This window comes from Pinus tabuliformis, chromosome 6 (genome assembly GCF_031772625.1).
Source record: "Pinus tabuliformis cultivar Carrire ecotype Pingquan chromosome 6, CPIR1, whole genome shotgun sequence".
NCBI lineage: Eukaryota > Viridiplantae > Streptophyta > Pinopsida > Pinales > Pinaceae > Pinus > Pinus tabuliformis.
Window position 1 is genome coordinate 882,009,036 of NC_142292.1, and position 12,372 is coordinate 882,021,407.

Consider the following 12,372-nt stretch of genomic DNA (forward strand, 5'->3'; position numbering starts at 1 on the left):
GAGGTAGCACCACCTACCACCATCTCTTTGATCTTTGTGAAGTAATGCAATAAGATCATTTCCCAGATGTCTTCCTTATGATTCACCTATGGGGAAAGAAGAAGGTTGTGGCCACATCTAAGGCCTCTAGATAGGGCTTCTCCACACTGTAGAAACATATGGACAAGGTCATGGAGGAGTATAGGGACATCTTTGCCTCACCTGAAAGGGTACCCCTACACTTTTAGGTTAAGCACTCCATTGATTTGGCCTCGAGCACGTTGCTACCCAACAGACCGATCTATCTACACTCTTTTCTGGAGAAAGATGAATTCAAGAGGCAGATTCAGGAGTTGTTGTAGAGAGGGAACATGAAACCAATTTCATCACCATGTGATATCCTAATCATTTTTGTACATAATAAGTGCGGGACGTGAAGACTCTATATTGATTATCAAACATTGAATAAAAACATTCTCTGGAATAGGTATCCAATCCCATAGATTAGTGACCTTTTGGACCAGCTCAAGGGGGGAAATATTTAAGCAAGATTGACTTGAAGTCTCGTTATCACCAAGTACCAATTGAACCCTTCGATGTGTGTAATACTGCCTTAAAATCCAAGGAGTCCATTTTCAAATGGTTTTTCATGCCTTTCGGGTTGGCTAATGCCCCCGCAACATTCATGACGCTGATGGACAACATCTTGCGGCCCTTCACCAACGCATTTGTGGTAGTGTATCTGGACAACATCCTGATCTTCAACCAGAGTTGAGACGAGAACCTCCACCATTTTCTACATGTCCTCCAAACCTTGTGACAACACAAATCGTGCGCCAATTGTTGTAACTCATTTTAAATTTGAGCATATTTTGTAAAAAATGAAAAAAAACTATTTAAATATATATATATATATATATATATATATATATATATATATATATATATATAATAATGATTGAAAGCGCTTGGGGTTATTTATTAATGTACTAATAAAAATTAGCATAGTTCTTAAGCCTAACAATGGGTCTCATATTTAACGTTCAAAATGTTAAAAGCCATGCATGTATCGCAGTGGATATGAATTGTGTGGTGGGGCCCACACGATGGGGTGAACCCGACAACAAAAACTACATGAATGTTAGCAGGAGGTGTGTCTCTGCAAAGACTTTCACAAGATCTTGTTGACTTCAAATCTATGGCTCAGATTGATTGCAGAGCCACTCCTCCGAAGATGCCTCGTACTTGTGACTACCCCCATAGCATCGTCAGCTAGTGAGGTTTCCCCCACCATTCATTCCGCCACATAACCTTTTATCTCCACCACCTGTCATCCATGCATATCATTTCATCATTTACTCCACTTCGCAATAAAATTTAATTCTCTATGAAAGCATTGAATTCTTGTTTTCCCCTCCTACTCTTCTATTTAACCTATAAAGTTCCATTTTCACTCATTTCTATATACTTTTGTTTCCTGCTCTTGCTGTCATGGCCTCCAAATTCTCCAGCAAAACTACCAGACAACATTGTCTGTCATTTCCAGGTATTTAAACACTCACCCATTATTTCAATTATTGGAAAATTTCAAAGATAGTTGCCTTAGCAGGGTCATCATCTCACATTCCACTCATGGACATTGAAAGAGAAATTTTTGATACTGTGTGCAATTTAAATCATTTAGAAACCTATTAATCTATCCTTAGAAATCAAGTTGATGTCCCATTTTATTCCGTCGCAATTAGGTTCAATGTCCTTTTGACTTTCATCTCTAAAACTCATATCTTCCCATAATTTATCCATTGGTTAGTATCAGCTATGTATCCACATAAGTGTTTTGTAATGGATAAGTTAGGAGAAAATATTTTCCAAGTGTCCTCCCTTTTAATTCAGCAGGCATTGTGTTTTCCCTCTGCTAGTACATATACCTCTTTTTCTGAAGAAACTTTGTTAGTTTATTTTGAAAATTTGTCAGGTCAAGAGTATGCCCAAATTATCTTTTATCTGATGCCAAGTGGGAAAAAATTGTCTTTGGAGTCAAATCAGTTTCCATTAGATACTTTTGTTGATGATGTCAGGCCTATTCTCCATATTTTAACTAAGATCTTGGGAAGAGATGATGCTTCAGTCATTGATAAAGTTACTCTTGGTCTTTTTAGTTTGATGATGAAGCCTGAAGTTATTTTAGATATACCAGCTTTTTGGGAAGGGGTAGTCAATGCTCAATTCATGAACCTTTCACTCACTAGTTCTTTTATATTCCCTTGTTTAGTTACATAACTCTTCTTATACTCTCATGTTGTGGAATTTGGGGTTAAACATCATGGATCTCAACAAGAACAAGCAGTGAGTCGTTTTTTGGATTGATATAGTGAAGAGTAACTCGAAGAAGGAAGGCCTGATGGATTTTTCTGCCTTATTTCTTTCAGTGGCATATTCAATTATTAATAGTTCACCTGCACCTACTATTTTTCCAAAAGATCAACCTTTTCTTCAGTTGAGAAGGGATATGAGAGTAGGAGACTAGTATTCTTTTGAAGATCATTATGAGATTAGGTTGTATGGAGTTGATATTGAACCTTACATATTGCCAAGCTTTGTTCCCATGAGGTTGTTTGCTTTGGAATTTATAAGACAGAGTTTAAATGTGGACCAGGTCCATTTTTTTCTAGCTAAGAAAGGGCATCTATTTAGATTGCCAAGAATTGTGGGACCTTTCATTGTAAATACCAGACAAGCAACAGAAGAAGTCCAAAAACTTCTAGAAGGGATGGATTTTTTATTGGGATAAAAATGGGCCTATGATCCTTTTCATGTGATTTCTAACAGAAGAGTGGAGAATGGTTATGCCCCTTTCTTACATGAAGCTCGACCAGAGATTGAGAAGATGGCTAATGGAGGTCAGTCTATTTCAACATGAGGATTAGTGGTTGACACTCTTGTGCAAAATGAAAAGAATTTGAAGAGAGGTAGAGAGGAGATTATTGATTTGGATGAAGATATAGATGGAGCAGCTAAAAGATCAAAATTATCTGATGAAGGCAATACATCATTAATTTCTGGTTTTCAATTACAGTTGGGTGATACAGTTTGCACGCCATCCTCTCCCAATCCAAATGAAGATACTCAAATCTCTGTCCCAATGATTAAAAAAATGTTTTCTCAAATTGAGGATAGAAATAAGAAGATCAGAGAAAACATGGAAACCTAGTTGGAGGCTCAATCATCTTCAAATTATCAAACAAGATTGTTATCTGCCATGGATCTAGAAAGGAATCAACTTAGGATTTCCTTTTCTCATCCTTCTGCATTATCTGTTTCCTCTTCATCAAGTTTCAAAAATGTTAATTTAACAGTAGATGCTAGGAAGATCCCTTTACCTGATAAAATTAATCTCCATAGGCAGACTAGAGAATTAATTTATAATGATTTGAGTAAAACCTTTTCAGCTGCCAACAAAGCAGAAGACATGTTGGAGAAGGTTATTAGTCAACTGAAATTAGAAAAGGCAAATTCAAGGGCATTAACAACTCAAAATGAAGAGTTGAAAAAGTTGGTTGTTAAAATTGGAGTCAACCCTAAAGATAGGAGTGCAGTTCAAAAATTGTTGCAGGGCAAGGAGGCAGAGATCCAGATTCTCGGGAAGAAATTGAAATTACCTTCTGCAGAACATCCAATGGATACAAAGCTAGCACATGTTGAAAAAGAGAAATAAGTGTTGAATAATGAATTATTACAGAGGAACGAAGAATTGGGTAAGTTAAAATAAGTGAATGTTGCCTTGCAATAAAAAATTGACTTACATGTTTGTACAATTCTAGTGCAAGCAGATTCTGAAGACCTAGCTGCAAAACTAACTCAGGTCATGACTGAGTTGAAAATTTCTGAAAATGAAATGAAGAAGAATCAAAATGATTTTGACAATGCAATGAAGGTCATCAAAGCCATTGAACATGAATTATTGATGGAAAAAGAGACTCTTGAGAAATATAAAAATGACTACCAACTTGCCTACCAGGAAATCAAAGAGATGAAAGAAAAGGTAAAATGGAACATGTCCCTCATTCAGGCAAGGGAAATATTATGGAATGATATTATAAATACAGTAAAAAATATTTGGGGATTCTTGCTTATTGTTGAAGAAGAAAATATTATTGTCAGGGATCTGGAGGGTATAATCATGGCTGCTAAATAGAAATTACAACAAAGAGCTCAATTTGCTAAGAAGATGATTGATTTTCTGAATTCTAATTCTGCACAGGATTTAAAAGACCCTAGAATTGAAGATAAGACTGAGTATGTACTAGAAATCAATAAATCAATAGTGACAAATTTATATAGAAAAATGGCTGAGAAGAAGCTCAAAGAAGTAAAGGAGTCTGTAATGAAGTTTAATGTTGCTTTTGATAAAAGAACCAAGGCAGGTTTACCATCATGCTGGGATCAACAAGGAAACTTTCTACCTTGGGAGACTTATGAGACATTTCTTGTAGAAGCCAAAATAAAAATTGGTTCTACACATGAAAAGACAATAGTGCTTAAAGGGGCTACTATTGTTAATTATTTACACAAAGACTTTCAACTTCTTTGGATGATGAGGACACTATTTGTTGAAAAGCCAACTTACAACAAAATCACTAAATTCAGAATGGCTCATGTCAAGTTTATGAACAACTCAAATGAAAAATTGGATGTCTGGAAAAAGTGCAGAGGATGGATGTTGCCTCAAGCAGCTGATGCAGGAGCAAGGCCATGATCTGTTCCTCAATCACAAATCACCCAGTGACAAAGATGTTTTCAGCGACAAAGTTTTATAATGTTTTAGCAAAAATGTTTCATTTCAATGTAATTTTATTTTCTAAATGTAATATTCAAATAGGAGGACAATTGGTCCTAAAGTAGTTTAGAAGGTTGACAGTTTTATAATTGTCCTTTTGAAATTTTGTATAAGAAAGACTTTCCAAGGCATTTTGGAGGTTCCAAAATTAATGACCTCAGAGGCAAATACAGTTTTGTACTTTCACTCTTCATGTTTTGATTAATAAGTTTTCACAGTGATTCCATAATTTGTTGGTATGATACATTTTTCTTGTTTCATTTTGTGTTTATTCTTCCTCTTAGAAAAGAGTAATGAAGCTGTTGGGCTTTGATTTTATAGTGCTGTGAGTTTGCGATTATGTAAATTAAAGTTAAAAACCCTTAAATATGCGCTCCTCTTTTCTAAATTTCATTACACATTATTCATATCTCTTCTAAAGTTGAAGATAAAAGATTATGTGCAAGGCATCATGTTATCTAAAACTTTCCACCATCACCTCTTTTTGTTCTTTCTTCATTTGTATCCAACATTAGAAGGCCACTTTGGAAACATTATTTACATATGGAAAGTTAAAGGGTTTTAATTAAATTTATGGGGTTTTATGAAATGATGGGATAGTCAATTAATTCTTTTACAGTTATGAATAAATGTCTTGGGCACTGATCTCCTTTTAGCCAGAGATTGTCTCCCAAGGTACAACATTTTTTGGCATCGTTTCTGGGGAATAAAGATTTGAAATTATTCTTCCCTGGGTTTTTACTTTAGAATCATTTCTTTGGTTGGTGGGCAAAGAAAGTGATTAGGCTGAGTCTCTCACCAAGACAATAGTCCTAGCTCCTAAAAGACCACACACGAGGTCTGATACCTCACAACAGAAAAATCCTGCTCTTTCAGACCCAGAGAAGTTAGTTTCTCAGAGAGTTTGGAAAGCTAAATCACTTGTTACCCCAAACCCCACTCTGTCTACTCCTGGTACCAGTTTTGGTCAACAGTTGTTTGGTGTGGTCAGAAGAAATTGTTAAAAATATTGATTTTCTTCAAGAAGATTCTTCATTCTCTCAAACTATTTTTCCTGAACCAACTTTAGAAGAAAAATATTTTGAGTCAGTTTCATTCTCTTTTCCTGAATTTCAAGAAGTTAAAACAGTTAATACTTCAGTTTCCCATCAATCTGTTTCTAGTATTATTCAACTAGTTCCTATTTCTTCTATTCCACCTCAGTCGTTTGTTTTCCAAGCAGGAAGTTCCTTTGTTTCTCTTCCAAATCCAAATATGGCTATCCCAGCTTTCCTACTGAACAGATATGCACCTTTGAATCTGGCTCAACCAATGAATGCAATGCCACAAGATTATTTGAAATTGTTGCCCAAATTTATAGGGGAGGATGAGATAACAATAGAGAAGCATATTGCTTCATTCTGTGCATTTGTTGAGAATCTGAATGTTGAATTTTTAGATGTTGTTATGAGACTATTTGTTCAGTCATTGGATGGGGAGGCAAGGAAGTGGTTTAAAACTCTTCCTACCAATTCTATTAATACTTGGGAAGAGTTAGAATCTTTTTTTACACGGAGATGGGGTGAAAATAAATATCATGGATACTTCTTAACTGAATTCAATGTTATAAAGAGGAAACCTAAAGAGGAAGTTAATGAATTCATTAAGAGATTCAATAAATTGTATAATAGTTTTCCTGAAGAAATTAAGCCACCTCCTGCAGGAGAAAAAGTAGTATTTGCAGGAGCATTTGACTTTGATTTTGGTTTCACTCTAAGGGAGAGGAGATCTCCTACTCTAGACCAAATACAAACTGATGCACTTGAGATCGAAGCCAATTTGTCTGTTGCAGGAAAAATTAAGCCAAAAGAACCAAAGCAAGATAAAGGCAAAGGAAAAGAAGAAGAAACAAAGGCTGTCAGTCAGCCAAAGGATTCTCATGAGCATAAATTAGATGAAATGACCAAATTCATTAAAAATATGTCTAATAAATTGGTGAAGATGGAATTGGAGAATAAGAATGCACCAAGACAGTTTCAGCAGGTCCAAAATAGAAATTTCAACCCTCAATTTAGGAGACAACCACTGCAAATTATGCAGAGGGAAAGAAAGGATCAGGATCAAATACAACCACCTCTATACATTGAGGATGGAACAAAGGAAGAAATGGAGGAATCTCTCAAGAACAGGATAATCAGATTTCTATTTTGTATGGGGAAGAAGAGGATATGATTAGAAGTGAAGATTTTCATTTTGAATTTCCAGTTTCTCTAGATGAGGATGAAATTGAAGATTATTGTCAAAGATTCACAGATTTCATGCAGGCAGAATTATACAAGAAGTATGACCTTAGATCAAGGAAAAGGTTGAGGGTATAGGATAGTGCAGAAGGACAAAAAGATCAAATGCTTCAACACATGGCGACTCCACAGCAACCTCCAAAGCATCTTGATCGAGGAAAACAACAGGTCAGTTCAGTTCCAAAGGTTACATTTCAGCAGGGTGAAAGTTCAAAAGGAAAATTGGACACAAAGGTATTGAATAAATCTATTCAACCTCCTATGGATAGTTTTCATGAGGTTTCAAAACAAAAGGTGACTGAAGAAGAACAAGAGAAAGTGATTAAACAGGGCCATTCTTTTAACTTGATAAAATAATTAGAGAAGCTCAAAGTTCCAATTCCTTTAACTGAGTTGATTAAAACTCCAGCATATAAGAAACAAGTCTCTAATTTTATAAATCTTTCATAGGATAACCATGCAGTAGACACAATTAATTTGCAGGAGGACAAACCAGTGGTAATGCTTTGCCCCCATGTGGAAGAAGTTGATTCTTCTACTCCTCCTTTCTACATTTCTCTATTGGTGCATACTTTTATTCTTCATAACTCTATGTTGGATTCTGGAGCCTCTCACAATTTAATGCCTCTTTCAGTTATGAAACAGTTGAACTTGCAAATCACTAAGCCTTATAAGGATCTGTATTCATTTGATTCTAAAAAGGTTAAGTGTGTGGGATTGATTAAAGACTTGGTGGTTTCTCTGGCTCAAATTCCAGCCAGAAGCATTGTGATGGATGTAGTGGTTGTAAACATCCCAACACGTTTTGGAATGCTCTTATCTAGATCCTGGGGAGCCAAATTGGGAGGAGTGTTGAAGTTAGATTTTACATATGCCATAATCCCTATTTTTGGTGGTGAGGAAAGGAGATTATACAGGGAGACCAGGTTTGTTAAAATAATTACAAAGGAGGGTTCTAGTAATTCTCCTATTTATAGTCAGGAAAAGGATGACTTTTCATGTTTTATGTTACAAGAGACAGAAGAAATTGCTGAAGACACTAAGGTGCAGCTCCCTTCAGCAATTGAAAGTAAGGAGCTGGCAGTCAGTGGAGTCTGGAAGCTATATTTTGATGGTGCTTATTCAAGAGATGGCAGTGGAGCAGGAGTGCTTTTGGTTTCCCCAAAAGGTCATTTCATGCCCTTCTCTTATAAGTTAGAATTTGACTCTACAAATAACATTACCGAGTATGAAGCTTTAATTCTTGGTTTGCAAAATGCTAGACATTTAGGAATACAATGCATTTATGTTTATGGAGATTCAGAGTTAGTAGTTAAACAGATCAAGAATAAATGTCAAGCAAGGCATCCAAGATTGAAGACTTACAAAAATGAAGTCTGGGATCTAGTAGATAATTTCTTTGTTGCTTTCAATATACAATATGTACCTAGAGATGCAAATAGATTGGCTGATTCTTTAGCAGTTGTAGCTAGTACTTTCAAGCCTCCCCTAAATCCCAGGCTAAGATATGAAGTTAAAATCAGACACAGGCCATCTATTCCAGATAATATAAAACATTGGCAGGTGTTTGAAGATGAAGAGTAGATCAAAGATTTTCTGGAAATGATTGGTGAGTTTTCCAATTTGGAGATTGATCAAGAAGAAGAACAGAAGGATGGATTGTCTTTTAAAGATTCTATAGGAAATAAAAAGATATTACAGCTCAGAGATAATGTGATACCAAAAGGCTTAGTACCTTTGGAGAGATTGTTCAATTTGAATGATGTTGCAATCAATCTGAAGAAAACAGACTTGGAAGAAGACCTTGAAGATTGTAATCTGGGAACACAACAACAACCAAAGATGGTGAGGTTGGCTAAGGATGTTCTAGAGAATTTTAAACAGAGGTATGTAAATCTTTTTAAGAAGTTTGTTGATATATTTTCCTGGTCATATGAAGATCTGAAAACATATGACACTAGTATTATTCAGCACAAGATTCCTCTAAAACCAAGGGTAAAATCTTATAAACAGAAATTAAGGCAAATAAACCCCTTATTTCTCCCATCAATAGAGAAGGAAGTAAAGAAGCTGCTGCAAGAAAAAATAATTGTTCCTCTTAGATATTCAGATTGGGTAGCTAATTTAGTTCCTGTGAGAAAGAAAAATGGAGAAATCAGGTTGTGCATTGATTTTAGGAATTTGAATAGGGCATCTTTGAAAGAAAACTATCCTCTTCCTAAAATGGACCATATTCTACAGAGAGTAACAGGATCAGACAGGATATCTATGATTGATGGTTTTTCTGGTTATAACCAGATTTCAGTGGAGAGAAGATCAAAAGAAGACAACTTTTACAACTCCATGGGGCACTTTTATGTATGCCAAGATGCCCTTTGGACTAATGAATGTTGGTGCCACTTTTCAAAGGGCTATGGATATAGCCTTTGTAGGGGAAAAGGACAAGTTTGTGGTAATTTACTTGGACGATATTACAATTTTCTCCAGATCAGATGAGGAGCATCTGGAGCATTTGCAATAGACTTTTCAGAAGTGTAGAAGGTTTGGCCTATCTTTAAACCCCAAGAAGTCTCATTTTTCTTTAAGGGAGGGAAGATTATTAGGCCACATTGTGTCAAAAGAAGGAGTTAAAATAGACCCAAAGAGAGTGGAAGCAATTAAAAATGTACCTCTACCAAGGAGTAAAAAGGAGATTCAAAGCTTCCTAGGAAAAATAAATTTTCTTAGAAGATTTGTCCCAAATTATGCAGAGATTGTTAAGGAAATCACTGATATGTTGAGAGAAGGTGTGGAAGTCAGATGGACTGCAGCTGCCAAGGAATCTTTCTCAAGGATCAAGGAGGCCCTTCAGGAAGCTCCTGTGTTGGTAAGCCCTGATTATACAAATCCTTTTCATATTTTTTCATTTGCTTCTTCTTCTACCATTGCAGCAGTGCTTTTACAGAGAAATGAAGAGAAAAAGGAACAACCTGTGGCATTCTTTAGCAAGGTGTTAAGGGATGCAGAATTGAAATACAATATCCTGGAAAAACAAGCTTATGCTCTGGTCAAAGCACTGAAGGCTTTCAGGGTCTATGTTCTTCAATCACAAATTACTGCTTATGTTCCCAATGCAGCTATGAAGGATGTATTGACTCAAAGTGATATTGAAGGAAAGAGAGGGAAATGGATAGCAAGGATTTAGGAATATGACATGGATATAAAACCAACTAAGCTAGTGAAAGGACAAGGCTTGGCAAATATTTTAACATAAACAAATTTTCAAGCTATGGGGATAAACTTGCTAGCTGAAGTTGAGGAGAATAATGCCACTGCAGAAAAAGGTAAGAATACAGATCCTGATAAAAATGTTTAGTATAAATAAGGACATTGTACATTATCTATGTTTTCTCTATTTTCCTCCTAATTTAGATAGATCAAAGTATAAAGCTTTGAGAGTCAAGGCTCATAAATATGTGATAACAAATGGGAAACTATATTGGAGAGATCCGGTTGGTGTCCTTTTACTTTGTTTGACAGAAGGAGAAACTGTTGAAATAGTAAATGAATATCATGGTTGTCTTTGTGGTGGTCACTATGGATGGAAGGTAACAGCTCATAAAATTTTAAAAGTTGGTTTTTTCTGGCCCTCTCTATTTTCAGATGTTTTTAGATTGGTAAGGAGTTGTCAAAAATGTCAATTTTTTGCTGAGAAGAAAATACTGACACCATTGCCTTTAATTCTTGTGTTTGTCGAGGAACTTTTTAGGAAATGAGGATTTGATTTCATAGTGGAAATCGATCCGTCATCTAGTGGGTAGTATAAGTGGATTTTGACAGGAACAACCTATTTTACAAAATGGGTGGAATTTTTTTGAGTAAGAAGAGAAAATGATTTAGTGGTGATTAAATTCTTGGAGGAAAACATATTTAGTAAGTTTGGTTGTCCCAAAAGGTTAGTAGCAGACAATGCACAATTTTTTAAATATGCAAGATTAATTGATTTCTATAAAAAATATAATGTAATTTTGTCTCACTCTACTACCTATCAGCCTTGGGGGAATGGGTTATCAGAGTCTTCTAACAAAACTTTGGTGAAGATACTTAAGAAGACTATTGCAGAAAATCAAAAGAATTGGGATACTAAACTAAAGTTTGCTTTATGGGAAAGTAGAGTAACTCCAAGAAGGTCCATTGGGAAGTCACCTTTTGAGCTCATATATGGAACATTTGCTTTATTTTGCAGCCAATTAATAAAACCTATTGCATCATTTGTCCAAGATGTTCAAGAAGAATCAAGTCCCTTGATTAGAAGAATGAACTAGTTGATAGAGCTCAATGAAAATAGAGAGAAAGTCATGGAGAATTTGATCGGTTACCAAGAGAAAATGAAACTAGTTTTTGACAGAAAAGCTAAAGATATCCTTTTTCAACCTGGAGATCTAGTACTCAGATGGGATACAAGGAGGGAAGACAAAGGAAAACATGGCAAGTTTGACCCTTTGTGGTTTGGTCCCTTCAAGATAGCAGAGTCTAGAGAAAACAACACTTTTGTTCTTGAAAATCTGGATGGTGATCTTATACAACTGCCAGTGAATGGGCAGTATCTCAAACATTACTTCCAACATTGACTTGCAATCATTTTCATCATTGTATATACCGGTGTGGCCATTGTAAATATTTCAGTGAGTTATTCATTGTAATGTGCTAAGTTACAATTTGACTCCATGCCTGAGGAGAAGGCACTAATCTACGGTTCTTAGTGTTTTTCTTTTTGAAAAGCATTATCCCCAAGTGGAGCCAGATGTTGTAACTCATTTTAAATTTGAGCATATTTTGTAAAAAATGAAAAAAATCAAATATTTAAAAAAAAAAACAAAATTATAATAATGGTTGAAAGTGCTTGGGGTTATTTATTAATGCACTAATCAAAATTAGCGCAGTTCTTAAGCCTAACAATGGGTCCCGTCTTTAACATTCAAAAGGTTAAAAGGAAGGCATTAATCGTAGCAGAGATGAATTGTTAGATGAGGTCCACGCAATGGAGAAAACCCGACAGAACAAACTACATAAATGTTAGCAAGAGGTGTGCCTCCGCAAAGACTTTTGCAAGAGCTTGTTGACTTCTAATCTACGGCTCAGATTGATTACAGAGGCACTCCTCCGAAGATGCCCCGTACTAGTGACTACCCTCGTAGTGTCGTCAAGAAATGAGGCCAATGGCATCAACAAGCAAGGCTGCCCCCACCACTCATTCCACCACATAACCTTTTCTCTCTGCCACCTGTCATCCATGCA